Here is a 24,318-nt window from a genome sequence, read left to right on the forward strand (position 1 = left end):
CAGCAGGGCTGCCATGCAATGTGTATTGTTTAAAAGGAATAAATATGGCAGCCTCCATATTCTTCTCACTTCAGTTCCCCTTTAAACTAGCATGGCTTTTGCAAAGTCTTCGCTGGAGTTCTCACCGCTCATGTCGCCTGCCCATGTGATCAGCTTTAAGTCAGCACTCCTCTGCAACTAGTGTATGTGCAGCAGCAGGAGTAACATACATTGCATGCAGGGATGGTGAATGGTGTCAGGTCATATATGTGATGATGGGGCTATGGCACTAAGGCCCCATTCACACAGGTGCTTTTCAGGGAATCCTTAGAGCTTTGCTGAACGCCAGCTAACAGAGAATCGCTATGACAAAGTGGCATTCACACTACAGTTGCGATTTGTATAAAAATCACAAATGCACTGCATACAGCATTTTGTGAGCATTCGCAATGCGATTTTTGTTTCTTGAACAAGTTATCTTCCCACCCAGTAGCACTCAGTGTGATGCTGACCTCTCCCCAGCCAGTGTGATTCCCCAGCCACTGTGACCCTCACTCTCCTTTCAGCGTTTCCTTACTTTCTGACCCAGCAGCACCCTGCGTAACCTTACTTCCCCACCCGGCTACTTTTTCATGCCACCCGGCTGGAAAATATTTCTGGGGAGAACACTGCCCTGTATATATCAAAGAAACAGTGAACACCAGCTTCAGATGATCTTTAACTGCAGGGAAGTTCAAAAGGTCATTAGCTCTGCTCCATTTCATAGTTTAAAATACAGAGTGTTTGTAATTGCAAATATGGCAGAATTATGCAATGTTATAATAAAAAAAAGCTATTTAACTGAAAATAAAAAAATTAGTAGCAAAGAAAAGTGTCTATCAATCACCTGTGCTACATTGAAAACAAACCTTCCATATATCAAAAGTTACAGGAAGATCACTAATATTCTCTTTAGCAAATGCATTAAGGCCTTGTTCTCATCATACGCGCTTTCGTGTGCATTTGGAAGCGCATATGACGTGGTGACACGCAAGAAAGGCAGAAGGGCATGGAAGAGCTCTTCTGCCGTTCACATCAAATACGCTGTGCAACAGTATGATGCGCTTGTGTACTGCTGCATGCATTCTGCCCGCAAGCGCAGAGCTGACCCATTCACTGTCAATGGATGGGATCAGCAGCGCAGTGGGTAGCAGCACAGATGGCGTGCGATCGTATGCGTTCTGTTCCGATTGCACGGCCATCTGTGGTGCATAGATGTTAACGAAGCCTCAATCTCATTAGAAAATAACCTCATTTGCGTAATTTAGAAATACATACCTCATCCCACCAACCCCTACACAGATTCCTGCACACTAGCTCCACTTCCTCTTAATGATCGTGCCTCCAAAATCTTATCGTTTGTAGTGCCCGTGCAGGTTGCCGTATATGGATCACACCTTAGGTGTGGGGATTAGAGAATGTATCAAGGACATTAACCACTTCAGCCTTCAGTGTTTTTTCACCTTATGCATTCAAGCAATTTTCGCATTTCAGCGTTCCTCCCATTCATTCGATAATAACTTTATCAATACTCATCACATCTAAATGATCTATATCTTGTTTTGTCACTACCAATTAGGCTTTTTGGGGGTGGTATTTGTTTTCAGTAATTACTTTAATTTTCTATGCATTTTAAAGGGAAAAACGAAGGGAAAAATCCCCTATAGTTTTAAAATAAACAATGATAGTCTAGATCAGTGATGGCTAACCTTGGCACTCCAGCTGTGACAAAACTACAAATCCCATCATGCCTTTGCCTCCCCGAGTTATGCTTGGAGTTGTCAGAGTATTGCTATGCCTCATGGGATTTGTAGTACCACCACAGCTGGAGTGCCAAGGTTAGCCATCACTGGTCTAGATAAAACACACAGAATTTATTTTCCCATTTGTCCTGGTAATCCCAACATTTAAATGATGTCCCTAGTGCAATGTATGGGGATAATATATTATTTGGAAGTAAAGGTGTATTTCTTGTTTTCAAATTGTACCCTAGGAATAATTACAAGCCCTCATTTGCAAAAATAACAGTAATAAACCCTCATGGCATACATATTAAAAAAAACCACAGCTGAGGCAGGGCTGCCCAATGCGTCGATCGCGATCTACCAGTAGATCGCGAAGGACTACTGAGTAGATCATGAAGTACTTTTGGAAAATATTGTGCCGGACGCTGACTGTGCAGCGCGGCGTGCTATCTAATTGTGCTGCTCTGCTGCCCTAAGCAGAGCAGCACACAGCCTATCAGAGGAGGCGAAGGGAGAGCCCGGGTGGACCTTTTACCTCTTCTTTCCGGGTCCGCCTCACTTTCTTCCCAGCCACCGCTCAGCCTCTTTCTTCTGCTCTCTGGGATCCTTCTGGCTGTTGCTGCTTGCCGGGCTCTAAGACCTCAAATCAGCGGCGAGTCCGACCCGCAGTGCAGAGGAGAGCGGTGGCGTAGTAACGCCACATCTACGCGCTGTTAGGTCTCTGAGCCTGGCATGCAGCCCCAGCGAGTGGGATCCCAGTGTGTGGAGAAGAGCGGCAGCTGCAGAGGAAGGGGGCGGCAATTCTTGGCTACCTATACTAGCGCACATATGCCTGGCTAACTATACCTGGCTATGTATACTGGCCACATATGCCTGGCTACCTATACTAGCGCAAATATGCTGGGCTAACTATACCTGGTTATCTATACTGGCCACATATGCCTGGTTAACTTTACTGGACATATATGCCTGGCTACCTGTACTGAACACTTGTGCCTGGCTACCTGTACTGAGCACATGTGCCTGGCTACCTGTACTGAGCACATGTGCCTGGCTACCTGTACTGAGCACATGTGCCTGGCTACCTGTACTGAGCACATGTGCCTGGCTACCTGTACTGAGCACTTGTGCCTGGCTACCTGTACTGAGCACATGTGCCTGGCTACCTGTACTGAGCACATGTGCCTGGCTACCTGTACTGAGCACATGCGCCTGGCTACCTGTACTGAGCACTTGCGCCTGGCTACCTGTACTGAGCACTTGCGCCTGGCTACCTGTACTGAGCACATGCGCCTGGCTACCTGTACTGAGCACATGCGCCTGGCTACCTGTACTGAGCACATGCGCCTGGCTACCTGTACTGAGCACATGCGCCTGGCTACCTGTACTGAGCACACGCGCCTGGCTACCTGTACTGAGCACACGCGCCTGGCTACCTGTACTGAGCACACGCGCCTGGCTACCTGTACTGAGCACACGCGCCTGGCTACCTGTACTGAGCACACGCGCCTGGCTACCTGTACTGAGCACACGTGCCTGGCTACCTGTACTGAGCACATATGTTGGCTACCTATACTGGCCACGTATGCCTTGCTACCTGTAGTGGCCACGTATGCCTTGCTACCTGTAGTGGCCACGTATGCCTTGCTACCTGTAGTGGCCACGTATGCCTTGCTACCTGTAGTGGCCACGTATGCCTTGCTACCTGTAGTGGCCACGTATCCCTGGCTGCCTGTACTGGCCACGTATCCCTGGCTGCCCGTACTGGCCATGTATCCCTGCCTGGGTACATATATTGGGGGCACCCATGTCTGGCTAGCCTATATTGGGGGCACCCATGTCTGGCTACCTGTACTGGGTTAAGGAAAGTCTGATAATTTGGTAGTAAGATGAAGAAATCTGGCCTTGCCCAATCATGATGATGGGGGGGGGGGGGGGGGGGGGGTAGAGAGATGCAAAGTTTAGAATTTTAAATGTTGGTAGATCTCTGGGGCTCTGTACGTTTTTTTTTAAAGTAGCTCGCAAGTTGAAAAAGTGTGAGCACCCCTGCCCTAAGGTAACCATTTATGTATTGTTTTACATTTTTTCACTCGCCGCCATTAAAAGGATACCTCATATATGTCATCTGACAACTCTATGGGCATCTACCATGCCATTAATAACGAAGTGTCCATGTGGCTTTGGATAGGATAGGCCAATTTTTTTCTACAATTTATTTTAACGCCATACTTTGTTTGCATAGCCCCAAAATAGTCTGGACAGCAGAAAAAGGCCATAAATGTCACGATTATGGAAAGCTAACAACCAGGGCTATTCAAAAGTGGGTATTTTGTAAGCTACCAACTCATGCAATTTTGCTGAAACTTTCCCACATTTGACCATAACTTTTGAAATTAAATTTTTCATACTGGATTGAGTTTGTCACTACCTACGGTATTTTTTATGTGACAGGGGTTCAAGCTATAAAGCCCAATCTACACGATACGATTCTTTGTACGATTCGATTAAATCCAACATGTCCGATCATGATTCGATTTGCCATTGCAAAACAATGGCAAATCGAATTGAATCTAATCGAATCCTGATCGGACATGTCGGATTTAATCGAATCGTACAAAGAATCGTATCATGTAGATGGGGCTTAAGACGCATCAAAATTTATTCTACATCTCATTATGATTAAATTGAGGTCACGTATAGGTCATTTGATAACAAACTGGATGCACAGCAATCCATTATTCTCAAAGTGCGCCTATGGCTTTTTTTGCAGTTCTTTTAGGTAGGGATTGGTTAATGCATCACCAGGCCGCCTCTGAATGGCCTCAGCTCAGAGATGCGCTGAGCCCCCCCAGAAACTGCAAACGCACCTTGAACCCAAACAGAGGCTCTGCATATACACCAAAGGAAAACTATTAAGTGGGAGCAGCTGACCAGGAATAAATCAATCAAACATAGCAAAGAAATGAACAGCGCTACTTAAAAACAGATGAGTGCTTACCTGCAAAAAAGTGCACACCCCACTTATGGGATTCAAATACACAATGAGCATACACATGACCTGTCTACCACTTGGAGGATGTTAGTTTCCGCTAACAATTTGCAATTTGTTAGGTACTTGTCCCTCCCACTGTCGAAGAAGTCTTTCCTCCATGGGAGGGGACCTAACACTAACTAAATTCTACCTATGCATATGCATAGCCTGGGCGCGCTACCAGTAAAATTGAGAATTGCGCAAAAAAAGTGGGATCAGCGCATCACCAGGCCGCCTCTGAATGGCCTCAGCTCAGAGATGCGCTGAGCCCCCCCAGAAACTGCAAACGCACCTTGAACCCAAACAGAGGCTCTGCATATACACCAAAGGAAAACTATTAAGTGGGAGCAGCTGACCAGAAATAAATCAATCAAACATAGCAAAGAAATGAACAGCGCTACTTAAAAACAGATGAGTGCTTACCTGCAAAAAAGTGCACACCCCACTCATGGGATTCAAATACACAATGAGCATACACATGACCTGTCTACCACTTGGAGGATGTTAGTTTCCGCTAACAATTTGCAATTTGTTAGGTACTTGTCCCTCCCACTGTCGAAGAAGTCTTTCCTCCATGGGAGGGGACCTAACACTAACTAAATTCTACCTATGCATATGCATAGCCTGGGCGCGCTACCAGTAAAATTGAGAATTGCGCAAAAAAAGTGGGATCAGCGCATCACCAGGCCGCCTCTGAATGGCCTCAGCTCAGAGATGCGCTGAGCCCCCCCAGAAACTGCAAACGCACCTTGAACCCAAACAGAGGCTCTGCATATACACCAAAGGAAAACTATTAAGTGGGAGCAGCTGACCAGAAATAAATCAATCAAACATAGCAAAGAAATGAACAGCGCTACTTAAAAACAGATGAGTGCTTACCTGCTCAAGGTCAGCTGCTCCCACTTAATATGGGGGGGCTCAGCGCATCTCTGAGCTGAGGCCATTCAGAGGCGGCCTGGTGATGCGCTGATCCCACTTTTTTTGCGCAATTCTCAATTTTACTGGTAGCGCACCCAGGCTATGCATATGCATAGGTAGAATTTAGTTAGTGTTAGGTCCCCTCCCATGGAGGAAAGACTTCTTCGACAGTGGGAGGGACAAGTACCTAACAAATTGCAAATTGTTAGCGGAAACTAACATCCTCCAAGTGGTAGACAGGTCATGTGTATGCTCATTGTGTATTTGAATCCCATGAGTAGGGTGTGCACTTTTTTGCAGGTAAGCACTCATCTGTTTTTAAGTAGCGCTGTTCATTTCTTTGCCAGGGATTGGTTAATGTTAAGAGTAGGTGGTGGGTGGTTAGGAGTAATTGAGAGGTAGTTAGGGGAAGGTATAGTTAACAGAGGGCTCGGGTAAGAGTTAGGGTATGGTAGGTGATAGCAGAATATCGGTTAAATTACCTATATTCTACTATAGTGGATAATAGAGTATGAGTAAAATTCAGAGATTCTCACGGTGCGATTATACATACGCACAGTTTATGCTTAACACTAACTTTCCACCTATCTGCCTAACCCCAGCCACATCACACAGACTTGGAACACTAACCTTCCCCAATCTGTACCTAACACTAATGGGTGCTGTCATAAGCACCTATGTAAAATGCCAGTAATAGCAGCTATAACAGTAAATTTGGGCACCAGAGTCTCCTGATAAAATCATGGGCACCAAGACCCCTCATTATAGAAATTGCAAATGTAAATATCAGGTGTTGTAGCACCCCACTTTTTTTTATTTATAGCAGCTATATTTATAGCTGCAGTTTCTATGGTGGGCAGTCCAGGCGGCCGCTATTTTATCAGGCGATTTTGGCCCCCACATTTACTGTTATAGCCGATATTACAGCGGTTTTACTTGGGTGCCTATGGCGGCACCCAATTTTATCAGAGTGCACAGCGTCCAAATTTAGGTGACTCCTCGCAGCAGCTCGTGCCACCTCAGAACACAGATGTGAGGTAACAGAGAATTGCTGTGAGAGAGGCACAGTTAGAGAGAGGCCACACGCATGTCTGCGGAAAAACACTGGCGTTTTCCTTAGGTCAATTGTTCGAGTCCTTCTGTGCATGCGTCATCCACTATTGACTACTGGCACCTGCTAGCAGCCCATGGGAATTGTACGCACATTAGGCTTTCATGCGGCAGGGAATCCATTTTTTTTACTCGCGTGAATTGCGGCCCGGAAATCGACAGTGCACATCACCATTTACATTATGTGCAATTTTGCATTGCGCAAAACATAACTTTTCAACAAAGCTTGACAATTTAACAAACGTTATTTGTTTTTATGAAGGACTAGCAGACCTAAGCCCGTTTAAAAAACGGGCTCTAGGTCTAGCTCACCACCGCATGTCAGCACCCATCCATCCGCCTACCTCCTGCCCCAACGGCTACACAGGTGCAGTAGCCAAAACACACGGGGCACAGGGACAGGAGGATGACTCAGGGACAGGTAGGGTTTTATTATATAGGATGACTTATTACTGGTTGTAACAGTCCTCATTCAACAATAAGCTAACTACCGACGTGAAGATGGATCAGGGTTCAGAGGCAAACAGCGATCATTAACCGATCCATATTCACTACTGTGGTAACAAAGGCGCAAATGATTGTTTAATCGCATTAAATTAAAGTGGGAAAGAGGGATCTAAGCAACTGGTTGCACAGTGATCCATCATAACGATCGCAAACATTTAACTTATTCATGCTAAACAATATTCGCAATATCGCAAAGACATTTATTTTGAAAAAGTTGCCCGTCACAAAAAAGAAAAGCCGCCATAAACATCGTATTGTGGGTACAGACCCTCAGGCACATTGACTGGTTCAGGGACCTCATGATCATTGCCAGGTTGGGGGGGGGGGGTTGCTTTGAACATGAATTTTTTTTTTTTTAAAGGGTTTTATTTTTTATTTTTAACATTTTTGATTATATTTTTACTTTTTTTTTTTTTTTAAATCAATGAACACTGTTTTCAGCATAGACAGTGTTCATTAAAGGACCGGGAGGACACTAACTGGCCAAGGAATTACACAATCCCTCGGAACCAATCACTGCAGCCTGAAGGGTCAAGAGATCATATGATCCCATGGGCCAATTAGTGCTGGGGTGAAGGTGCTAGTGCATTGCAGGATTTTACAGGAAGTAATAACTTCCTGTACCGGCGGTTTACATTGATTACAACGGGCAGCACGGTGGCGTAGTGGTTTGTATGTTTTCCCTGTCTCTGCGTGGGTTTCCAAAAACATACAGATAAGTTAATTGGCTTCCCTCTAAATTGGCCCTAGATTACAATACATACACTACACGATACATACAGAGATATATAACTATGGTAGGGATTAGATTGTGAGCCCCTCTGAGGGACAGTTAAGTGACAAAACAATATATACTACTGTGCAGCGCTGCATAACATGTCATAATATCGGCTATATAAATACTAAATAATAGCAACTTTGGGGGGCACAGATCAGGTAAAGGGACCACATGTTCCCTTGTTCCGATAAGTAGTGTCGCGGGCGTGCAATCATTCACAGCAGCTGTTTTAGCGCTGACGTAGCTCCTATGCCCTGGCTTCTTTAGAAATAACGTTTCTGGATATAGGAGCTACATCCTGGTGACTTAAAAAGTCGCCGATAAAAGCCCTCTAGCAAAGGCTCCTGGATGATACTTGCATATGTAAAGACTTGTTTACGTGCTAAAAACTTCTCAGCCGAGATGGCAGTGTGGGGCTGCCTCAGCCGAAGATCTAGTGTATACAGCCTCCCAACACACCTGAGAGAAAAGAGTCGAATTATTTCAACTGAGTGTATAGTGCAGTGATGGCTAACCTTGGCACTCCAGCTGTGGTAGATCTACAAGTCCCATGAGGCATTGCAATACTCTGACAGCTTTAAGCATAACTCGGGTAGGCAGAGGCATGATGGGATTTGTAGTTTTGTCACAGCTGGAGTGCCAAGGTTAGCCATCACTGGTATAGTTCCTTTCCTTAACCCCATCCCACTGGAAGCTGCTCTGTCATGCAATGCAACATCATCCCTTCTCTCTCCACGGCAAGAGTCCATAGCCTTGCGATGTGTCTGTAAAGCATTCAGCCCTGAATTATCACCTGAGGGGTGAAGTACCAGTGACTACCTGTGAGCGACATTCTTAGTGCATGTGTATACACCTCAACTTTCTTCTAGTCTCTGCATAGATTTCATAGCAGGAAGCCATGACACTTCTTGAAGAAATAACCAATGAAATATCCATGCATCATGTTTTACAGTTGTATAAGGTTTTCTATTGTGTTTTGGTTCAGTGGTAAAGGAAGGAATCTGTGCATTACTTCATTGGTATCTGTCCTTAGCACCTGCATACAGTAGTGGGCCCCTCCTTGCAGCTGCTGTTCTCTCCCCTATCTTGGAGCAGACTCTTCCTCTTGTACCAAACTCTTCCCACCACCACTCATAAGCAGCTTGGATTCACTCCTTCGAAAGATCACAAATAGTGCAGGTTGTTGGGGTGACAGTTGGGTGTGTTACATGAATTACCTACTTTTCCCCACCCCCTCTGGTCTGTACACATCCTCCATCCCTTCCACACAGGCCCACAGCTGCCACTGCTTCAAGCTCCTGAAACTGCCACAATGCATGCCAGGAGATATAGGCTGGGTATGCAACTGTCAGTACGTGAAAGGTTGCGTTTTCCATCATGTGCGTTTGTTTGTAGTGCGTTTTTATGTTTTTTGTTTTTCCTTCATTTTTCTAGCATTTTAGCACATTTGCAATTCGCATGTACAAAACGCATATGCATTTTCCTTGTATTTTTTTTTTTATAGCATTTTATGCAAATCACTAGGAAGTCAACAGGAAGCAGAAATACATCAGAAAACAATTAAACACGCAAGAAAACCACATTACATTGTGTTACTATTTACTTTCATTATGTGCGTTTTTGAAAATTATGCAACAAAACCAGCATTTTTAAAAGTGCATGTTAGAAAACACATACAAAACACACTGACTACCATTGCAGGCAAAACCGCTGTGTTTTCCACAACACTAGCGTTTCTAAGTGTGTTCCCAGCCTTAAAACGAGAGCAGGCACCCCCCCTCCAAGGTAGGCAATGCCCATCACACCCCATGGCCTCCCCCCTATTCACAAAGCTCCTAGCGGGAGATCCTTTTGATATATTTTGCTAAATAGGTGCTCGGGGATGCTTGGGGGTCATGGTGATGTTAAAAGATTAAATCATCTTCAGCTTTCTAGCAGATGCCTGAAAGTTTTGGCCCAAAAGCGACTGGTAATTCAAACTGTTTATTATTCCCTACACTGACATAAGTCCCAATTCAAGCTGAAGAAAAGCAACCCCAAAATATACTGCCAGCACCATACTTCAATTTTTTTCCTAGATTTTTCTTGCATAAGCAATTTTTACTAAAACCATTTTTTTGGCTTGGTCACAACCATAAGGATTTTTTACTTCCTGTTTAATAGACCAGAGTCCACAAATGTAGGAAGTGAGGTAACCTTTCAGGAAGCAATAAAAACCTCAGAGGTTATAAATAACTGCACTTAAGGTATTTACTGTCCATATTGAGACTGGAGTGCATCATTGACCTGAACAAAATAATATTTACAGATATAAAATCAAAACAAACCTGTGAGAAGGGGGTCACACACAGTGCCTAGTGACCCTGTCTGCCAAACATAGCTCACCAGAAAGGGTAGAACAGGGAGCCATCTTTAACCTGCCCTGGCTGTATGGATGAGCCTGAGGAGGAAGGGCGAGTTCCTTCGCTTGTCCTGATATTGCACACCATTACTTCCATGCACCCGATTGGACAGTCGTTAGGTCACCAACTCTCCTGATGTATAGCCATCTTTATGCTAGGTACACACCATACAACTGTGTTATACCTAGTACACCCCATACAATTTTCTGTAAATTTTTCTGTAAAGGCCCATACACACGTCGGATTTTAGTGAACGACCCGTCGTTTGAACGTTCCGTCGTTTGAACGTTCCGTCGTTCGAACATTTTCACGTCAAATCCGACATGTGTACAGACTATCGTTCGGGTGATAAGACTGGTTACCAACAATCCGCCGGGCGGATCGCTGGTAACCAGTCTTATCACCCGAACGATAGTCTGTACACACGTCGGATTTGACGCGAAAACGTCCGAACGACGGAACGTTCAAACGACGGGTCATTCGCTAAAATCCGACGTGTGTATGGGCCTTTATAAGATTTCCTGTAAAGTACTGGTAGAGACTGGTCATTATCTCTGGTGCATTGTCTTCTGGTCATCTCCTGCTGAGTAGAACAATGCCTAATTGCTAGGCAAATAGATGGTTAAATAATTTCCAGCATGTCCAATCCTATTTTCAATTGTTTTTCTGATTTCTCATAGAAGTGAATAGAAACCGAAAAACCACATTGTGTGTACCCAGCATAAAGGCCCATACACACGGACTTTTGCAGACAGGTTGTTTGAACGTCCCGTCGTTCAGTTGTCCGCACGCCAAATCGGGCGTGTGTACAGACTGTCGTTCAGGTGATAAGACTGGCCTTGAGCGATCCGCCAGGCGGATCGCTCAAAATCAGTCTTATCACCCGAACGACAGTCTGTACACACACGATTTGGCTTGCGGACGACTGAACGACGGGACGTTCAAACGACACATCGTTCGCAAAAGTCCGACGTGTGTATGGGCCTTTAGTCTCATGGGCAAGCTCTATTCAGCACCTTTCACAAACACCATTCGCATTCCATTTGCATAACTGCATTTTATCAGCACTGTTTTCCATTACAACTCAAACAAACATTCCGGTATGCGGTTTGAATCAGTCCTGTGGCATTATACAGCATGGCACTCATAGGCCAGCGAATGAAGTTTGCGACCTCCCAGTTGCGGAGGAACTTGTCATTACTATGCAGAGGATGATAAAGATCTTATAATTCAATACATAAGAGTACTGGACAAATGCCAGGTAGCCAAAGCAACTAAAAATTATAGTCAAATGATCTGGCTCCTAAATTCTATACTCAATTTGCCCACCCCAATGCTCAATAACCGACCTGGTAAATGGGCTACAGCAGAAAAAGGACAACTATAGTGAGAGGTATACAGAGACTGCAACATTTATTTCCTTGTAAGCTTGCCTGACAGCCCTGCTGATCTATTTGGCTGCAGTAGTGTGTAATGTGCAACTCCCCTCCCCCCCCCCCCCCCCTCAATCCAAACTACAGGCTGTCTCCTGTGCATGAATCCCTGGGGGGCCTAGAGCTGCGCAGCCACGCTGGCATCTATGCGGACTGCGCAGCTGCGGCAACCTCCGGCGGCTATTTTTGAGGAGGCATGACAAATGTGGGGTCAGGAGCTGGCCCGGGGGGAGATTAAGCAGCAGGGACCGGACGGAACTGCACGGATGGTGTCCTCCGTGCATTAAGAATTGATGCAGGTACAAAACGTTCTTTTTACATTTGGCCTCGTAAGTCTTAAGGTCACATTCACAGTGCCACATTGCAGAACTGCATTATAAAGTCTTATAACGCAGCTCACCGCACTGCAAGGATAATCCTATGGGCCATTCAAAGTGCGATGTTATCGTCGCATTGAAAATGTTGCGTTGTGGTAACTCACTGCTTGCAGCAGGGCTGTGGAGTTGGAGTCTGGGCAATTTTGGGCACACGGAGTCGGAGTTTCAGAAACTGAGGAGTTGTGAGTCGCATGATTTTTGTACAAAATCCACAGCCCTGTTAAGTATTAGGCTAAGGAGTCAGAGTCGAGGTCTGAGCAATTTTAGGTACCCGGAGTTAGAGTCGTGGTTTCAGAAACTGAGGAGTCGGAGTTGGAAGATTTTTGCACCGACTCCACAGCCCTGGCTTGCAGTGCGTTACCTCTAAACCCAGACATGCTGCGACTTTAACGTCACATTAAAACGCAAAGTCTCACTGTGAATATGCTCTAAAAGGAAATCAATATAGCAGCCTCCATATCCCTCTAACTACAGTTGTCCTTTGATTGGGAAAGTCCATTGACACACATTTCTCAGAAGGCTTTAGCTACATAGGCAGCATAGCCTGGCTACTGGATCCCAGTCACAAGAGAAGACTAAAAGCCAAAACTTTGCGCTTGAACAAAAAAATAGGCTGGGACCTCCGCTAGGGTTTTTTTTAAATCTTGTCTGGGTTCACTGTGAAGGGACCTTCACTCACTTCCCGAAGATTAAAATGACAAAAAGTAGGATTAATTAACCAGACACATCTGGGTTTAGTCAGACTTCACTCCATGCCAACAGCTGCTTTGTATACAATATTAGTGATCGGAAAAAAAAAAAATCAGATATGCAAATCTCAGCTGACCTAGGGAGGAAGTTCATTTGTATGAACCAAAGCAAGTTAATAACTTGCTTTATACAATAAACTGAGCCAATCAAATCCGGAAGCTGCTTTCTCAAGCCAGTGAAAATTTGCATGTGAAGAGAACAAGGTCCTGTACACAATATGCTATGGGTTGAATTACTGCTGACCTTGAACCTTTTGCATAAATCCACTGTAGTTGTGTACACTGCAGTACACCTCTTTCTGTAAAGCAGAAGTACTTTGCATTAATCTAATGAAAGGTATTGCCTGCGCCCCAGATGTGTTGCAGCAATGTAAGTGTCCCTGCAAGGTATGTGTGAACTGGTCTTCAATGTTCCCAGTAAAATCTTTGCAAAACAGTTATTTTATAAACCACTATCGCAGAGGAAGTTTGAGGAACACCAAAACTTCTCTAGATGATAAATTGCCAAATTAATCCAACTAAATGTACAACTGGAATTGGCAAAGTTATAGCAAGCTGGTAGATAACTGGACATACAATGTGTGTAGAAGCAAAGAGGTGTACCATAAACAAGACAGCTAAATGATTTGGCCAGCACCACAGGCCATAATGAGAATTACAACTATAGCGGCAGTCTGTGACTAATTTGGGCTGTAACTAAAAAGGGCAACTCAGCCATCGGCAATAGCCATGCCCAAAATGCACTTCCCCCAATCTGTGAATTTGGAGGGGGAATATCAGTAGTTTGGCCCAGGCTACTGTATACTTGTTCACAGGAAGTGTAGTTTTAGACCCCAGAAGTGTAGTTTTAGACCCCAGAAAAAGCAGCCAGTGCAGGGGTCTTGTTTGAGCATTTTCGATGGAGAGTTGTGCTGCTGCAGGTAAGCAAACCTGTAAAGTGTTAATAAACATATGAGAATGATTTGTATGTGTACTATAGCTAAGAAATACAACATTAGCACAGATAGGAGTCTCCTGTTTCCAGTACAGGAAGAGTTATGAAACTTCAGTTATCTATGCAACAGAGCTACTCTGAGCTCTTTGGTCGCAGACCACACTGTCTTCTGAAGCACTTATCTCAACTGTCTCTCACTGTTTACAGTTTTACTGCATATGAAAGTTCAAAGAGCCATAAGCCTGCGCTGTTTCATCATTTAAAACGGAAAGGGCGGGTTTCCACTTTAACCACTTGCCGACCGCCTACTTCATATTGGCGGCGGCAAAGTGGCAGCCCCAGGACCACGTAACGCAGAATGGCGTCAGGTCCTGGGGCACTCTTTGGCCGGGGATCGCGCGCTGGGATGCGCGCGCATCCACCGGCAATAGACTCCGCCCATCCGCGACGTCAACCCGCCGGCCAATCGGAAGCGCCGGCGGGTTGTTAACCCCGCGATCGCCGCTACAAAGTGTATAATACACTTTGTAATGTATACAAAGTGTATTATACAGGCTGCCTCCTGCCCTGGTGGTCCCAGTGTCCGAGGGACCACCAGGGCAGGCTGCAGCCACCCTAGTCTGCACCCAAACACACTGATCTGCCCCCCCCGCCCCCTGATCGCCCACAGTACCCCTCAGACCCCCCCCTGCCCACCCCCCAGACCACCATTTGCACACAATCACCCCCCTAATCACCCATCAATCACCCCCTATCACCACCTGTCACTGTTACCCATCAGATTAGACCAGGCTTTCTCAACCAGGGTTCCCTGGAACCCCAGGGTTCCTTGAGGACTCTGCAGGGGTTCCTTGGCATTTTACCCCATCGTGGGGGAAGTATAATAGAGCACACTATAATAGGTGGTACTGTAACAAGAAGCACTAAATTGGGGGGGGTCAGGAGACAGTATAATGAGTGGCAGTGTAATAGGAGATAGTGAAATTAGCAGCCTAACATATTTAAAGACCATCCCTCCTGAAAAATAAATGTAGGGGTTCCTCAAGAACAAAAAATTGTTTGCAGGGGTTCCTTGAGATCCAAAAGTTATTTACAGGGTTCCTCCAAGGTAAAAAGGTTGAGAAAGGCTGGATTAGACCCTTGCGGGCACCCAATCGCCCGCCCACACACTCAGATTGCCCTCAACCCCCCCCCCCTTATCGATTCGCCAGTGCATTATTTACATCCGTTCTTCCCTGTAATAACCCACTGATCACCTGTCAATCACCCCCTGTCACTGCCACCCATCAATCACCCCCTGTCACTGCCACCCATCAATCAGCCCCTAACCTGCCCCTTGCGGGCAATCTGATCACCCACCCACACCAATAGATCGCCCGCAGATCCGACATCAGATCACCTCCCAAATCCATCGTTTACATCTATTCTCTCCTCTAAACACCCACTAATTACCCATCAATCACCACCTGTCACTGTTACCCATCAGATTAGACCCTAATCTGCCCCTTGCGGGCACCCAATCACCCGCCCACACGCTCAGATTGCCCTCAGACCCCCCCCCCCTTATCAATTCGCCAGTGCAATATTTACATCTGTTATTCCCTGTAATAACCCACTGATCACCTGTCAATCACCCATCAATCACCCCCTGTCACTGCCACCCATCAATCACCCCCTGTCACTGCCACCCATCAATCAGCCCCTAACCTGCCCCTTGCGGGCAATCTGATCACCCACCCACACCAATAGATCGCCCGCAGATCCGACATCAGATCACCTCCCAAATGCAGTGTTTACATCTCTTCTCTCCTCTAAACACCCACTAATTACCCATCAATCACCCCCTATCACCACCTGTCACTGTTACCCATCAGATTAGACCCTAATCTGCCCCTTGCGGGCACCCAATCACCCGCCCACACCTCAGAACGCCCTCAGACCCCAGCCCTGATCACCTCGCTAGTGCATTGCTTGCATCTATTTCCCCCCTCTAATCACACCTTGAGACACCCATAAATCACCTCCTGTCACCCCCTAGCACACCTACCCATCAGATCAGGCCCTAATTTGCCCCGTGTGGGCTCCTGATCACTCGGCCAAACCCTCAGATCCCCCTCAGACCCCCTTCCGATCACCTCCCCAGTGCATTGATTGCATCTATTTTCCCCTCTAACCGCCCCCTGAGACACCCATCAATCACCTCCTGTCACCCCCCTAGCACTCCTATCCATCAGATCAGGCCCAATACATCCTGTCATCTAAGAGGCCACCCTGCTTATGACCGTTTCCACAAAATTTGCCGTCTCATAGACCACCTGTCATCAAAATTTGCAGATGCTTATACCCCTGAACTGTCATTTTGAGAAATTTGGTTTCCAGACTACTCACAGTTTTGGGCCCGTAAAATGCCAGGGCAGTATAGGAACCCCACAAGTGACCCCATTTTAGAAAGAAGACACCCCAAGGTATTCTGTTAGGTGTATGATGAGTTCATAGATTTTATTTTTTGTCAAAAGTTAGCGGAAATTGGATTTTTATTGTTTTTTTTCACAAAGTGTCATTTTTCACTAACTTGTGACAAAAAATAAAATCTTCTATGAACTCACCATACCCATAACGGAATACCTTGGGGTGTAGTCTTTCTAAAATGGGGTCACTTGTGGGGTTCCTATACTGCCCTGGCATTTTAGGGGCCCTAAACCGTGGGGAGTAGTCTAGAAAACAAATGCCTCAAAATGACCTGTGAATAGGACGTTGGGCCCCTTAGCGCACCTAGGCTGCAAAAAAGTGTCACACATGTAGTATCGCCATACTCAGGAGAAGTAGTATAATGTGTTTTGTGGTGTATTTTTACACATACCCATGCTGGGTGGGAGAAATCTCTCTGTAAATGGACAATTGTGTGTAAAAAAAATCAAAAATGTGTCATTTACAGAGATATTTCTCCCACCCAGCATGGTTATATGTAAAAATACACCACAAAACACATTATACTACTTCTTCTGAGTACGGCGATACCACATGTGTGACACTTTTTTGCAGCCTAACTGTGCTAAGGGGCCCAAAGTCCAATGAGTACCTTTAGGATTTCACAGGTCATTTTGAGACATTTGGGTTCAAGACGACTACTCACGGTTTAGGGCCCCTAAAATGCCAGGGCAGTATTGGAACCCCACAAATGACCCCATTCTAGAAAGAAGACACCCCAAGGTATTCCGTTAGGAGTATGGTGAGTTCATAGAAGATTTTATTTTTTGTCACAAGTTAGCGGAAATTGATATGTATTTTTTTTTTCACAAAGTGTCATTTTCCGCTAACTTGTGACAAAAAAAAAAATCTTCTATGAACTCACCATACCCCTAACGGAATACCTTGGGGTGTCTTCATTCTAAAATGGGGTCACTTGTGGGGTTCCTATACTGCCCTGGCATTTTAGGGGCCCTAAACCGTGAGGAGTAGTCTAGAATCCAAATGCCTCAAAATGACCTGTGAATAGGACGTTAGGCCCCTTAGCGCACCTAGGTTGCAAAAAAGTGTCACACATGTGGTATCGCCGTACTCAGAAGAAGTAGTATAATGTGTTTTGAGGTGTATTTTTATACATACCCATGCTGGGTGGGAGAAATCTCTCTGTAAATGGACAATTGTGTGTAAAAAAAAAAATCAAATAATTGTCATTTACAGAGATATTTCTCCCACCTAGCATCTGTATGTGTAAAAATACACCCCAAAACACATTATACTACTTCTCCTGAGTACGGCGGTACCACATGTGTGGCACTTTCTTGCACCCTAATTGCGCTAAGGGGCCCAAAGTCCAATGAGTACCTTTAGGATTTCACAGGTCATTTTGCGACATTTGGTTTCAAGACTACTCCTCACGGTTTAGGGCCCCTAAAATGCCAGGGCAGTATAGGAACCCCACAAATGACCCCATTTTAGAAAGAAGACACCCCAAGGTATTCCGTTAGGAGTATGGTGAGTTCATAGAAGATTTTATTTTTGTCACAAGTTAGCAGAAAATGACACTTTGTGAAAAAAAACAATTAAAATCAATTTCCGCTAACTTGTGACAAAAAAAAAAAATCTATGAACTCACCATCCTCCTAATGGAATACCTTGGGGTGTCTTCCTTCTAAAATGGGGTAATTTGTGGGATTCCTATACTGTCCTGGCATTTTAGGGGCCCTAAACCGTGAGGAGCAGTCTTGAAACGAAATTTCTCAAAATGACCTGTGAAATCCTAAAGGTACTCATTGGACTTTGGTCCCCTTAGCGCAGTTAGGGTGCAAAAAAGTGCCACACATGTGGTATCGCCGTACTCAGGAGAAGTAGTATAATGTGTTTTGGGGTGTAGTTTTCCACATACCCATGCTGAGTGGGAGAAATCTCTATAAATTGACAATTGTGTGTTAAAAAAAGAAAACAATTGTCATTTACGGAGATATTTCTCCCACCCAGCATGGGTATGTGTAAAAATACACCCCAAAACACATTATACTACTTCTCCTGAGTACGGCAATACCACATGTGTGGCACTTTTTTGCAGCCTAACTGCGCTAAGGGGACCAAAGTCCAATGAGCATCTTTAGGCTTTACAGGGGTGCTTACAATTAGGCACCCCCCAAAATGCCAGGACAGTGAACACACCCCACAAATGACCCCATTTTGGAAAGTAGACACTTCAAGGTATTCAGAGAGGAACATAGTGAGTCCGTGGCAGATTTCATTTTTTTTTGTCGCAAGTTAGAAGAAATGGAAACTTTTTTTTTTTTTTTTTTTTGTTACAAAGTGTCATTTTCCGCTAACTTGTGACAAAAAATAAAATCTTCTATGAACTCACCATGCCTCTCACTGAATACTTTGGGATGTCTTCTTTCCAAAATGGGGTCATTTGGGGGGTATTTGTACTATCCTGGAATTTTAGCCCCTCATGAAACCTGACAGGTGCGCAGAAAAGTCAGAGATGCTTGAAAATGGGAAAATTCACTTTTTGCACCATAGTTTGTAAACGCTATAACTTTTACCCAATCCAATAAATATACACTGAATGGGTTTTTTTTTTATCAAAGACATGTAGCAGAATAACTTTCGCGCTCAAATGTATAGGAAATTTTACTTTATTTGAAAACTGTCAGCACAGAAAGTTAAAAAAGTCATTTTTTTGACAAAATTCCTGTCTTTTTTGATGAATATAATAAAAACAAACTCGCAGCAGCAATCAAATAGCACCGAAAGAAAGCTGTATTAGTGACAAGAAAAGGAGGTAGAATTCATTTAGGTGGTAGGTTGTATGACTGAGCAATAAACCGTGAAAGCTGCAGTGGTCCGAATGGAAAAAAAGGCTCTGGTCCTTAAGGGGTTTTATGACTGCAGTCCTTAAGTGGTTAAGTGATGCGAGTGTGGCTACGCAGCCACATCGCATCACTTCCGCATCTCAGATGCAGAAGTGTATTGAGATGGGACGCGGCTGCGGGCAGATGCGGCCGTGCGAAAATCTGCAGCATGTTGCAGATTATCGGATCGCACCGCTCCGCACACCATGCACACACAGTGGAAACTGTTCCACTGGCGTGCATGTGTTTCATCGCACCGCTCCTAGTGGAAACGAGCCCTAAGCGTAATTCATAAACTGCAGTTATTAGAGAATGATGCAATGTTCTAAAAAAAAAAAAAAAAAAAAAAAAAAAAAAAAAAAAATTATATATATATATATATATATATATATATATCAAAATAAAAATGAGACTTGCTGCTAATGTAGTATTAATTATCTGTACTACACAAACCATTCATATTTTTTCGTTTCAGTGTCACTTTACAGCAGATTTCTAAATATAAAAACAGTACGCATTCTAAGTACATCTTAAAGGAAACCTGAAGCAAGAGGTATATGGAGGCTGCCATATTTTCATTTTAACACCGGTTGCATGGCAGACCAGGTGAACTCCTTTGCTGCTGTAGTGTCTGAATCACATACCTGAAACATGCAATTAATCTAGTCCGATTTTTTTTTTTTTTAATCAGAAACGATCTGCAAACTTGTTCAGGGCCTACGGCTAAGAACACATGTATGCAGGCGCGATTTTCTCTTACCGTGTCTGCGCAGAACGCTCCTGGCCATGAGGCATGAACAAGGAGCGCGCAGCCAGGGCCACTCAGTGGATGGCAACCAGTGAAATTGAAAGTGAGCCGTGGCGGGGGTCTGGGAGATCCTTGAGTACCTGCGCGGGACATGATGGCTGCAGGGGGCTGGGAGAAGCCCCAGGTAAGTGAATCTCAGTTTTTTTTAAAACAATCTTCAGGCCCGCTTGAAGTGACCGATATGGGAGCCGTCCCTGCTGTGCCATGTAATCTGTGAAAGGAGCAGTGTTGTCATGCACGCATGCAGTGCCCTACCCATTCACTATCAGTGAAGTCATAGCACAACCGCCAGAGAATGCCTAGTGAATCCTGTCAGCCAATTTCATAGGCCTGTCCGTGTTAGTTTTAACAAATGTTTTAGACATCAAATAAAGACCACAACAGCCTAAGAATATAAGTAATTTAATACTGTTAATTTTACAGCACAAAAAAATAAAATAAAACTCAAAGCTATGATTTCCCCCCTTTCAAAAACAAAAATCAGGTTAAAAAGCATACACCTAAAATGTTGTGTATTCTATGTAACCTAGTGAGACATCCCTTCTGCAGGAATAAGCACTTTGTAGGTGTGGGCTGTCCCTCTGAAAAGTTACAGAGAAAACATCAAGTAGAACAAAACCGTGATGAGCTGAGAATCAGTGGTCTGAAACAGTTAAAAATGTTAATTACACTGAATCTCAAACATAAACCCCCTCCCCCTCAGTAAATACAATATAAAATTACAATTTACAAGCAAAACAAATGGCACAAATGCACTTTTCCTCCCTTTACAAAAATAAAATGGGACATTACCCTCTGTTAGCAAAGTGTCCCAAGTGACAGATTCCCTTTCAACATCTGTCATTCTCACAACCAAGTGACAGTGAAATTTTAACACAGGCCACGCAGGAAGCAGCTACTTGCACACCTCCAACTGGAAAGCTTCCACATCCAAAACCACAAGTGTAAAGTAGGACTCCAGACATTTCTACATTAATGACAGAGCAGGTAATATTCAAAGCCTTGGTTGTGGTTTTTACTGCCATCTATCCACCTATTTTGGAGAGATTCTCTCTCACTTTCCATCCCCAAGTACACACAGTGACCTCTTCAGGTTGAAACAGTGATATTGTGCCAGAGATTCTCATAGGTTGGAGAACACAACCCGGTTTGGAATAACTGCAATTGCAATTAGGTGGCAAAGGCTGGAATTCACCTAGGTCACAGTGAAGGTTACTGAAAGATTGCTTAACTTGCAGTAGTGCATTTAGAGTTGTGTGCAAGCTCCAGGAGAAAACCTTTTAAGTGTACTCAAGGCCATAAAAGTTACATACTTACCTGGACAGAGGGAAGACTGAATAGTCCAGATGTTTCCCGTCCTCCTGACGCCCACCCTTGCCACACAGATCCACTGAACATGTATGACAAGAGGGTGTTGGATATGTCCATGTGGCCATACTCTCCCCGCCGTGTACAAGCATGGCCATATTGCGCCTATGTAAATATGGCTGAGCGTGCAATAGGCTATAGCCACTAGTCCATGAGCTGCTCCAGGCTACTGTACAAACCCATCTATATGCATGCAGATGTAGTACTTCCATGCTCTTGCCTAAAGGGGGTGAGGGTGGTGGAAACGTGGTTGTGGTCTAAAAGAAGGTACTGGGCAGCAGTGGCTGTCTGAAGATGGACAGAGGCTTCCCACCTCTTCCTCCAAAGGTAAGTAGCCAGCTTTTTTAGTCACACCCACCTCGTGTTCACTCTAAAGGGGCCCATACACTTATACTATTTCCCATCGATATACAGCAGATTCGATCATTGTGATGTCGTTGCGCAAACGCTGACTGAACGTTCGATTTCCATCCTAAATCGATCGTTCCCGTCGATCTGTCCGCACGGAAGATTTTGCACGATCGCCAGCGGGTCGGGAGTGCGTTGATAGCGGCGTTCGAATGTCCGACGACCGACGCCAGTGGCAATACATTACCTAATCTGCCCGGCGCGTATCCCTGCTGTTCATTCTCCGCTGGGCACCCTCTACTGTTTAAACTTCCCCAGACAGGAAGTAAAGTGAAGATGGAGGACAGAGCGGAGAAAACAGCGGAGACCGGGGGACTCGCGCTGGCTGGATCAGGTAATGTATGCAGGGGTGGCGGCAGCTCCACAGACTGAATCGGTTTCGTAGTGAAATAGATTCAAAATCTGTTTGCAGTGTAGGCAGCCAATAGATCCCTCTTTGATCAGATTCGATCACAGAGGGATCTATCTGCTGGTCGATCTGGTGGCAATCGACCAGTGTATGGCAGCCTTAAAGAATAGGAAGAAAGCTGATTGTGTAAACACTGTCCACATTAGGTGGGAACAGGGTCAGGAGGCATTCAAGGGCTGTACGTGGAAACTTAAATAGCTTGGGGGTGGGGGGGGGGTCAAGGAATTGAACTTACACGGGGCTTCTAATGCTTCCCCGCTGACATCCTGTGCCCACGCAGCCACTCACCGATGATCCGGCCCCGCCTCCGGTTCACTTGTGGAATTTAAGACTTTCAAATCTGAAAACCACTGCGCCTGCGTTGCCGTGTCCTTGCTCCCACTGTTGTCACCAGGAGCGTACTGTACAAGCCCAGTATGGCCTGTGCAGTACGCTCCTGGTGACAACAGTGGGAGCAAGGACACGGCAACGCAGGCGCAGTGGTTTTCAGATTTAAAAGTCTGAAATTCCACAAGTGAACCGGAGGTGGGGCTGGAGCATCAGTGAGTGGACAGGATGTCTGCGGGGAAGCATTAGAAGCCCCGTGTAAGTTCAACTCATTTTCCCCCGACTCCCCTACAGTATTCCTTTAAACATGTGCACTTATCTCACCAGAAAAGGTTAAAGGATAACTACTTAATGCCTCATTCATCCTCATTGCCACCTTAAAGACAAATATCACCTGCTCCCATCTGATGTAGGTACCATGGGTTGAGTAATCTGAAAAGCAGAGACTTTTTTTTACATCCAGCAGCACCGCCCTCCTCCCACTAGGTAGCACTGTTGAAACAAATCAGGATGCCACACTATTCATTTCAATAGAGGGCTATCTACTTTCCCCAGAAAGGGGGAATATTGATAGTGTGAGAAGTAAACTCCACATGAGGTGAAAACAGGTAAAGAGTTGGGGGGCATACAAGAGGTTAACCCCCACCCCTCCCTAGTTTGCTGTGAGTGCAACAACAACTAAATTCACAAAACTGATGTCTTAGTAATCTTTCAGCATCTCATCCCAAGACCCATGAGAAGGTTGAAAGCTTGCCACCTAAAACTACAATGGGTTGTCAGATCAATTGTATTCTGTAGCTCAGAAGAAAGCCAGGCCAACTGTCTCCAGGCTCTAGTGATCTAATCAGGGAGAATGCATTCCAGAGAGAACAATTCACAGCAAGACCGTTGGTGTCCCTGATATACAGTGGTGGTTAACTTCTAAAAACGAATATACAAACCGCAATAAAAACAGGATCTAGCCCTCAAAAATCTGAAAATGTTTTTTGCCTGGAGTCCCACTTCTAGCAGAGCACAGGGACATGAAGTTCAAGTGGCAGAATATAAGAAACCAGAAGCTAAACTACAATTTGAACTATTTTAAAGGACGTGGTGATAGGTTACTGCATAACAGACCCAATTATCAGTTGAAAACTCTTCAGTGGCATTTTGGGCACTTTCCTATAGTCAAAGCTTGTTGTGCTGTTCCAGCAATAAGGGGGCAAATAACTGAGGAGGACCTAAGCTCACCAGATAAGAATGGGTTTCCTCGTTGTGCTTGAGCTGCGGCAGAACTGGAATGCTAACTGCCGTAAGTGTCTAACAGAAGATGTTTCAATGACTGGGATAAGCAAATAAAAGTGCCAGGAGCAGCTGTTCTGAAAGATCACCATCCTCCTGCAACAACCCCAAAATGTAGGGGTTAAATCTGGAAAAATTCTTACAATAGGTTTAGAAAATATTTAAAAGAAATTCCCTAAATAGCCTTGCTCCAGAGCTACATTCTAAACACCTCACTGGACAATTCCAAAATGGCACTCACTAAGAGGAAGGAAAAGAAAAAAAAATACAGATTACACTGCGGCACAGAATATCAAGCTGTAAATCCATTCATTACTCGAAGGACAAGCAGATGACATCTCACTACAGTGACAAGTCTGTATTTCAAAAGGGGAAGCAG

The sequence above is a fragment of the Hyperolius riggenbachi genome, chromosome 1, assembly GCF_040937935.1.
Source record: "Hyperolius riggenbachi isolate aHypRig1 chromosome 1, aHypRig1.pri, whole genome shotgun sequence".
Classification (NCBI taxonomy): domain Eukaryota; kingdom Metazoa; phylum Chordata; class Amphibia; order Anura; family Hyperoliidae; genus Hyperolius; species Hyperolius riggenbachi.